We start from the raw sequence: 8,793 nt of genomic DNA on the forward strand, positions 1-8,793 counted from the left end.
CAATACACTCTTGTAGCATTTTGAATCATGTGGTTTGTCTAGGGAGGAAGGGTTGAGAGTTTGTACCAACAAAGCAGATGGCATTTAATGTCCAATCATCTCCCTCAATAGAATAAATAACACGAATGGCCTTGTCCTAGTCTGTCCCATGGCCATCTGTGAGTGGAAGGGAGTCTGTTTGTAGACAGTGTTCCAGGGGCCCGGTTGTCCTTCCTAGAAAGGCCACTGTCTTGACAGAAGTAGCATTCTGCTTCCGGAATATGACATAGTCACTTCATCTTCCCCTGCAATGAGGTCCAGTGATGTGGCCTCCAGAAGAAACAATCACAATTTCACAAGTTAGTGGCGCCCTGACAATCCAGTGCACGCACCTTCCAGGATGAAATACAGCAAAAGACAAGTGAGCCAAGGAAGGAAGTCTCCCGCTCTGGACTGCCAGTCATCATCTCAAATACAGAGCAAGTCTCGTCTCCTTGACTTACAGCCTCTTTCAACTATCCAGAGCATCAGTTCTTACACTTAAAAGGAAGTGGTTTTATGGTTCGAAGAAATTTATTTTTTTTTTCCAGAAGAGAAAGTTATTGTGGCAACAGAAAAACCTTGTTATTTGTTGAGCTAAAAGAGCCCAGTAGAGTTATAAATATCTATGCACACTCTGCATAGATAATCTCTACAGAGCCTCCCTTTAAACTCCTCAGTACTCTCTACACTCATAATAAATCCTGGCCAAGCCTAATTAAATTGGGATTGGGGCTCACTAGTATTTTATCTTTTAGGGAACTTTTAACAGCTGCTTCATTATTCACTAGAGTGGGCGGAACACACATATAAACAGCCGAGCAGGATGCAGTATTTATGACCTTCTTTCCACGAAAATATTTTTTTACACAGTTAGCAGTTACTTTTTATCCTAAAATTTGAATTGTTTGTAGTATTTAGTACAATGTTGAGCAGACAGAATATCAATAAGTATTTGCTGATGAATTTAAAATTAAGTAAAATATGCTTCGGTTCTATTTCCTCATTTGTTATGTAATGCCTGGGGTCTTAAAACCTTGCATGTGGCCATCCAAGGCACAGAAACTAGTCTCTATTCACCTGGGGCAAAAGAAGAGGAAGGAGAATCAGGAATAGGAGGAGGAAATGGAACATTAAGCTATGATTCTTTTGCCATGAGACCAGACTACTTGAATAGGAGTCCTGGATAAGCACTGGACTGCTAATCACAAAGTTGGTGGTTCAATTCTACCAGCCACTCCTTAGAAACCCCGTACAGGGTCTCTATGAGTCAGAATGGACTCAATAACATGTAACAACAATGACAATCATTACTGAACATCTTTATTAAATATTTTATAAAAGAATCTTGATCAAAAGGGGGAGAATGTGAACAGAATTTCAAAATCTCATAGACTCCATACTCTGGAGCCAACAGGTTCAGGATACATCCCTGAGATAATCTTGAAACCTTAAACTAAAATATCGCCTGAAGTCTTCTTAAACCAAACAACAGTTTAGTTTAACTAGTGAAAAAAAGAGAGACCATTATGCTCTTTAAAGAACTATCTGTTGTTGTTAAGTGCCTTCGAGTCGGTTCCGACCCATAGTGACCCTGTACAGGGTTTCCGAGGGTATAAATCCTTACGGGAGTAGAAAGCCTCATCTTTCTCCCGCGGAGCAGCTGGTAGTTTCGAACTGCTGACCTTATGGTTCGCAGCCCGATTCGTAACAATCGACAGCAGTGACCCCAAAGGTTAGATAGGAACCTTAGGGGGCAGTGAGTTTGGAAAAGGAGGGTGAGAAAGGCCACACAACTTGATGAATTTCATCGGTGTCACCCAGTTGTACTTAAAGAAACGACTGCATTGGTGTATGTTCTGAGCATTAGTAACAAAACACATAAATAAATATTTGAACCACTTGTATAGTGATCTTAAATGAAGCATGCTATTTTGACCCACAATGTCTTTTTTTGTTGTTTTTCAATCATCGAGGGTGATAAAATAGATTTCTCTCAATATGCCGATTATGCATGCACATTCCTGACGAAGATAAAGCTTAACCTTAGCACAGTGCTCAGACAACATGAGACATTAAACAAATGAATAAGAATGTACAGAACATGACTTCTCTCCTTGATTCTTTTGGACCTTTCTATAATATTTGGTTGTTGTTATCGTCAGTTGCGGTCAAGTCGATTCAGACTCACGGCGACCCCTTGTGTACAGATGGAGCTGATCCTCTGGGTCTTCTAGGCTGTGACTCTCTGAAAGCATCTTGCCAGGTCTGTCGTCTGAGGTGTCTCTGGGTGGGCTTGAACTGCTAACCTTTATTCTAATAGTTGAGTGTTGAACCCTTTATGCCACCCAGGGATACCCATAGTATTGGATTGTTGTTGTTGTTAAGTGCTGTTGAGTTGGTTCCAACCCATAGCGACCCCATATAGGGTTTCCAAGGAGAGGCTGGTGAGCTTGAACCACTGACTTTGCAGTTCAGATGGCTTTGCAGTCTGACGCATTAGCTCACAGCGCCACACCAGGACTCCTAGTATTGGGTAACATTGGCAAATTATTTCCGATAGTTATGTGTTCCTCTAGAAAGCATTTGAAGAGTTAGGGGACCATGCTTCCAAAGGGCAGTGTTCTTTTCTCCCCGCCCCCCAGGAGAGTGGGGGATGGGCTGTAAAATTTATTGAATGCATGATAAATAGTGTGTGAGGGTAAATTGCTACAAAATCAAAGAACTTTTTACTTAGTGAAATGTCCAAAACATGAAGCTGTAGTTTCTTGACATCTCCATCTAGGTCTACGCACTTCTGAAGCTGGTGTGTCCATCTGTCTAGCCCTTCCCAAAGAATTTTGCACTCTTTGATTTATACCACATCAAATGGCAGTTTTAGCATCCTCGAGGGATGTTAAAGCACATCCAGGATGTTCTTAGGGGTCTGAGAATAAAATGAAGTCTGGAGGGGCAAGATCAAGACTGGTCGGGAGTGGGTGAGATTTCCCAATGAAATTCTCAGAAGACAGCCCTTGCTACCTTCTAAGAATGAGCAGGTGCATTGTTGTGATGGATGAAAATTCTTGGTACAAATTTCCTGACTTTTTTCTTACCAGTGCAATTTTCTATTTTCTTAAAACTTCTTCATAACTATTGTTGTTAAAGGCTGTCAAGTCAGTTCTGACTCACAACGACCCTGTATAGAGTTTCTGAGGAGCGGCTGCTGGGTTTGAACCACTGACCTTGAGATTAGCAGTCCAGTGCTTATTCTACAGCGTCACACCAGGACTCCTTAACCACATCAGGTTAGACAGACACTTGGATCTTAGTGCAACAAAATGAGTACAACAACGACAACAAAAAAATGGACAAAATTAAGACATGAAAATGAGAAAGCATATTACTGGTGTACCTCGCTCTATTGCACTTCACATATGTAGCATTTTGTACATATTTAGGGTTTGTGACCACCCTATGTTTAGAAACTCGATCAGTGCCAGTTTTCCAATAGCACCTACTCACTTCATAGCTCCGTGTCTCAGTTTGGTCCTTAGTTCATGATGCCTTTTTCACACTTAGTAAGCTATAGTCTAGTGTTAGCATAGCATTGTATGTACTGGTGCTGATGGTGCGTTGTCGAGTTGGTTCTGACTCATAGTGACCCTGCATAGAGTTTCCAAGGCTGTAAATCTTTAAAGGAGCAGAAAGCCTTATCTTTCTCCCATGGAGCAAAGGGTAGAACTACTGACTTTGTAATAAGCAGCCCAGTTTGTAATCCACTATGTGACCAGGGCTCATTCTATGCACTGGAGAATCAAAAAGGGCCTGTGTGACTCCCTTTACTGGAATGTTTTCTTGACTAAGGTGGTCTGGAGGTGGGCTGCAGGATCTCCAAGGTTTGCCTGAGTAGTGGAGAGGGTGCTGGATTCCCAGGAAGAGGACTGTGACATTTGTGTCATAAACATCCTGTCTGTTCTTTAGTGAAAATTGCACAGTGAAGATAGAAGTCCAAAGAAGAGCTGACACATGTGAATTGCGGTGTTGGTGAAACAGGTTGAACATACCATGACCTGCTGGAAGACCAAATGAATCTGTCTTAGAGGAGATACAACCAGAACACTCCTTAGAAGTGAGGATGGTGAGACTTTGTCTTGCTTACTTTGGTCATATTATCAGGAGGGTCAGTGAAAAAGAGAAAGACCTTCAATGAAAGGAGTTGACCCAGTGGGCTTCAACAATGGGCTCAAAGACAGCTATGGCCATGAGGCGGTGCAGAAGTGAACAAACATTTCATTACACATGAATCACTACGAGTCCGAGTCAACTTGATGGCACTTAACAGCAACTTGAAAGTTTCAAGTGGAAGCCCAAGTTAACTAGAACCTTAACCTTTTCCTTCTTCCTTTAATTCTCTTTTGAAATTGTTAGCTTTCTAATAATTTCTATATACACAATGGTGGTAGTCAGTTACAATGTTCTGGTCATGTTATTGTTTTCGAGTTGGTTCCGACTCATAGTCAACCTGTATTAGGTTTCTGAGGAACGGCTGGTGAGTTTGAACTGCTGATCTTGTGGTTCAAACTGATTTTGTGGTCCAGTGATTATTCTACAGTGCCACACCAGATCGCCATTTCAAAATATTGAAATCCTTTCTACTTCTTATCAGGTTGCCCTGAGCGCTTTTAACTGATTTTGTGCCTACCACCCCAGTCATTCAAGATGCATCCCAATGGCCCCTAACCTCCTCAGGATGCTTAAAGTAAAGGGCTAGCCCTCTAAGACCCTGCCTAAGCACTGGGGGCTCACATCCTCAGTGACAGTTTCATCAATACGTTGGACACCTGCACACAGACCTTGATGGAAGCTAAGCAATCCATGGTGACATTGCCTCCCTGTGGTGACAGGATAGTTGAGAACTTATCCTCTTGGCCCTGAATGTACTGGTTCCCTTAGCTTTGAGGTTTAACACTGTTGTTGTTGTTAGGTACCATCGAGTCGGTACCGACTCATAGTGACCTTATGCACAGCTGAAGGAAACACTGCCCGATCCTGGGCCAACCTCACAATTGTTGCCACACTTGAGCCCACTGATGCTGCCACTTTGCCAATCCATCTCGTTGGGGGGTCTTCCTCTTTTTCTCTGACCCTCCACCTTACCAAACATGATATCCTTCTCCAGCCACTGGTCCCTCCTGACAATATGTTCAAGGTATGAGAGACGAAGTTTGGCCATCTTGGCCTCCAAGGAGCACTCTGGCTGTACTTCTTCCAAAACGGATCCACTGATTCTTTTGACAGCCCATGGCACTTTCAATATTCTCCAACATCATAACTCAAATGCATCAATTCTTCTACAGTCTTCTTTATTCACTGTCCAGCTTTTGCATGCATATGAGGTTATTGAAAATACCATGGCTTTTAAGATTAAAGATGAAGTTATTCTTAATCTCAATAAATATGTGCTAATGGGTAGACTATTCAGTGTGCACGTGAGAAAAAACAAACCAACTCTGTTCTTACCCTTTTTGTGCCCACACATCTTATAGACTGAGCAGCCATTCCAGCCAGAGTTTTTGTGGCAATTCTTTTTATTCAATTGCTACTAATAAAGTGTTGTTTCTGTCTCATCAAAATGCAGAATTTCACATATTATTTAAAAAATAACAAGTCTTCCACTGAATGGAATGGTTTTTCTTCATTTTAAGCACACCTACCCTGTTCAAGGTCGCTATGGGTCTGAACTGATTCGACGGCACTTAACAACAACAACAACAACCTCCATAGCAGGAGTTTAGTTCTATCCCCCCACACCCCCACCCTAGGGTCTCAGAGATCCTGGAATTTCTAAAAGTGAGTGAAAATGAAGCCACTCACTGCTGTATAAATCCCCTAGCATTCAATCATCTGAAAAACAAGGTATTGTTTTTATAAGTAATACTAAACAGACACTTCCTAAGCTAGTTTCAGGAGCAGTAAGGAGAAATCATCCTTCTCAAAGCAAAGGGAATGGATTCAGAGCTAAGGTACAGGCATAAGCCCAGCATTCATAGCACTGTGTTCTGGACCATCTCAACAATTCTACAAATGATTCTGTGGGTAAGGGAATGAGGAAAATATGTGAAAATATTGTCTGAGAAATATTGTGGCTGGACTGCATGTTGAACTGCTCCTGGCGGCATGTTGCCACTGAGGCCATGAAATCAGACTCAACCACCAAACGGCAGGGCCTTGGTTTCCTAGAGCTGCAGAACAGCAGCACACGTGGATGCACGTAAAGGCAAGGAACGCATTGTCTCAGTGGGGAGGCTACAAGTACAAGCAGGACATTGGTCCTCAGGGAGGACCTGAACGTTTCTTGGCATTCGTTGGCTTGTAGACCGTTCCTCTCAAGGCCTCTTCCCCTTGTGTGTGTGTCCTTCTGTAGGAATTAGGTTTAGGGCCCACCTTCCTCTGCATGACCTTAGTAATGTAACATGAGGAAAACTCTTCTTTCTAAGCAGTCACATTCATAGGAGTTACCAAACCCATTGCCATGGAGTCGATTCCAACTCATAAAAGACCCACAAAAACCATGTTGCCTCAGCTTTCTCCCATGGAGTGGCTGGAGGGTTTGGAGTGCTGACCATTCTGTTAACAATAGAGTACTTTAACCAGTGTGCCACTGGGGCTTTTTCACAGGTGTGTGAGTGTTGCCGTCGAGTTGGTTCTGACTCACAGTGGCCCTATATAGAGTTTCTAGCTGGTGAGTTTGAACTGCCAACACTGAGGTTCAAACCAACCTTGTGGTGCAGTACTTTACCCTATAAGTAACCCAGGTATGGGGGCTAGGATTTCAACGTATTTTGAGGGAATTCAGTTCAATCCATAATAGACTGTAAGTGTAAAAATACACACCGAGCCTTAAAGAGGTGGTAGGGGGAAATAATAAAACAGCTCATCAGTAATCTTGTATTTACTAAATGTTGGGATGATAATATTTTGTCTATGTTGGGATAATAAATGGCCTGTTAAAATTAATTTTATCTCTTTCTTTTTATTATTATTATTATTTTTAGCCCAGGAGATAGAGGCAGAGAGAACTGTGAGGCTGGAGTTGGTGAGAAGCAGAGGAAGGGGGACAACAGCAGAGGTACAGAACCAGTAGACCAGCAGAAGAGCGTAGTGGGCTTCCGGCCCAGGGAGTGAGAGAGCTGAGTGACTGCAAGCCAAGGCTCGCTGGCAGAGTGGCGTGCCTCGGAGCACTTCTCAGCGGAGCTGAAGAGCTTTGTGACCCTTGTCTGAGCAGGGGGAAAGGCTTATCTGTGGCCATGATTGAGAAGCTATCCTGAACAAACTACTACATCCTTAGTCACTTGCAATCCTGAATTGCATCCCATTACTTACTGAATATACCCTATAATCATGAATATTGTCCATGAGTTCTGTGTGGACATTGCAATGAATGACTGATCCCAACAGAGAAATAGAGTGCCGATGGTAGCATGGCTGGTGTCGAATTGGTAAAAAGATTGGAGGGTGGATGCATGTCTGACATTTACTTCATAGAAATCCTCCTTGGGCTGTTCATGCTGATAATGATACTCTCCCAACATGTGAAGCTAGCTGGGAAGGTTGGGGGTGGGGGCAAGTGAGCCATTTGTAAGGCTGCTTTAGACACTTGTTTGAAAGGTCTCAAGGTGAACAGTAAACTGATTTGCTTGATTAGCGTCTCAAAAAATAATGCCAGTCCCTCTAAGAGTGAAAGGAAGCCTTTTGTCCATTGAGTTAAATCAGCAGATCCGTAGGATGTTGAGGGCCTGCTGTTCCTGGCATCCCACATGAGGCCTCTGGAACAGAGTTTCAAGGGTAAACAAGGTCAGGTCTAGCTGTCACAGTAAAAAAAATAGTAAGTCATAATTACTTAGGTAGTTGGAATATTCCTTACTTCTTTTCTCCTTCAGCTATTTTAATACAGAATCTTATTACGCTGCAGTGCTATGGTTTTGCTTCACAAGGTATTTTATCTGAATCTGTCCCTCTTTTCAGTGTCTTAAGTTCAGCCCCAAAGAGCCCTTTTTGTTACCAATCATTGTGACTGGTGTTGTTGTTGTTGTTTTTTTAGCCTGAGAGACAAGCTATTAAAAGAAAATTTTTTGTAGACATTTAAGTACTTTCTGCCTTCAGTGTGATGTTTTCTCATGGACACAAACCGATTTCAGAGTCACCGTCCAGAGTCAAGGACTTCCAGGTGCCTTAGTTGGCACTCACCACCTCTCCTTGGTCAGACTGACCAGATTCCCTTGGGGATGAGTGGAGGAAACCCAGAGCTAGATGGCTGGGTCTAGGGAAAGGACATAGGATTTGGAAGAAGTCAGTGCAAGGTAGGGACATTAGGGGGTAAGGATAGGAGGAGAAAGAGAGAAACGGAGAGGTCAGGAGGGAGTGGGAAGTGAAGCCATAAGGTGTATGTTGTGATAAGAAAGGGGAGAAGGCGTATGGATGGTAGATCAAATACTGGTCAGCTTTGCCATCCTGCTAGGTTGCAAGTGAGCCACCAAGAAAGAAGAGCTCGAAGTGGAGACCTGGAGACACCTGGGTTGTGATGTGAAGGGAAGAGACAGTGCACAAGAGACCCAGAGGAAGTAGTAGAGTGAGATGGGTGAGATGGGTGAGAGTAGAGTAGTAGTGCGCTGGGTGATGATGGTGATGGTGGTGGTGGTGGTGATGGTGGTGGTGGTGGTGGTGATGATGGTGATGGTGATGATGGTGGTGATGGTGGTGGTGATGATGGTGGTGATGATGGTGGTGGTGATG

Source organism: Chrysochloris asiatica, unplaced genomic scaffold (genome assembly GCF_000296735.1).
Source record: "Chrysochloris asiatica unplaced genomic scaffold, ChrAsi1.0 scaffold00041, whole genome shotgun sequence".
Lineage (NCBI taxonomy): Eukaryota > Metazoa > Chordata > Mammalia > Afrosoricida > Chrysochloridae > Chrysochloris > Chrysochloris asiatica.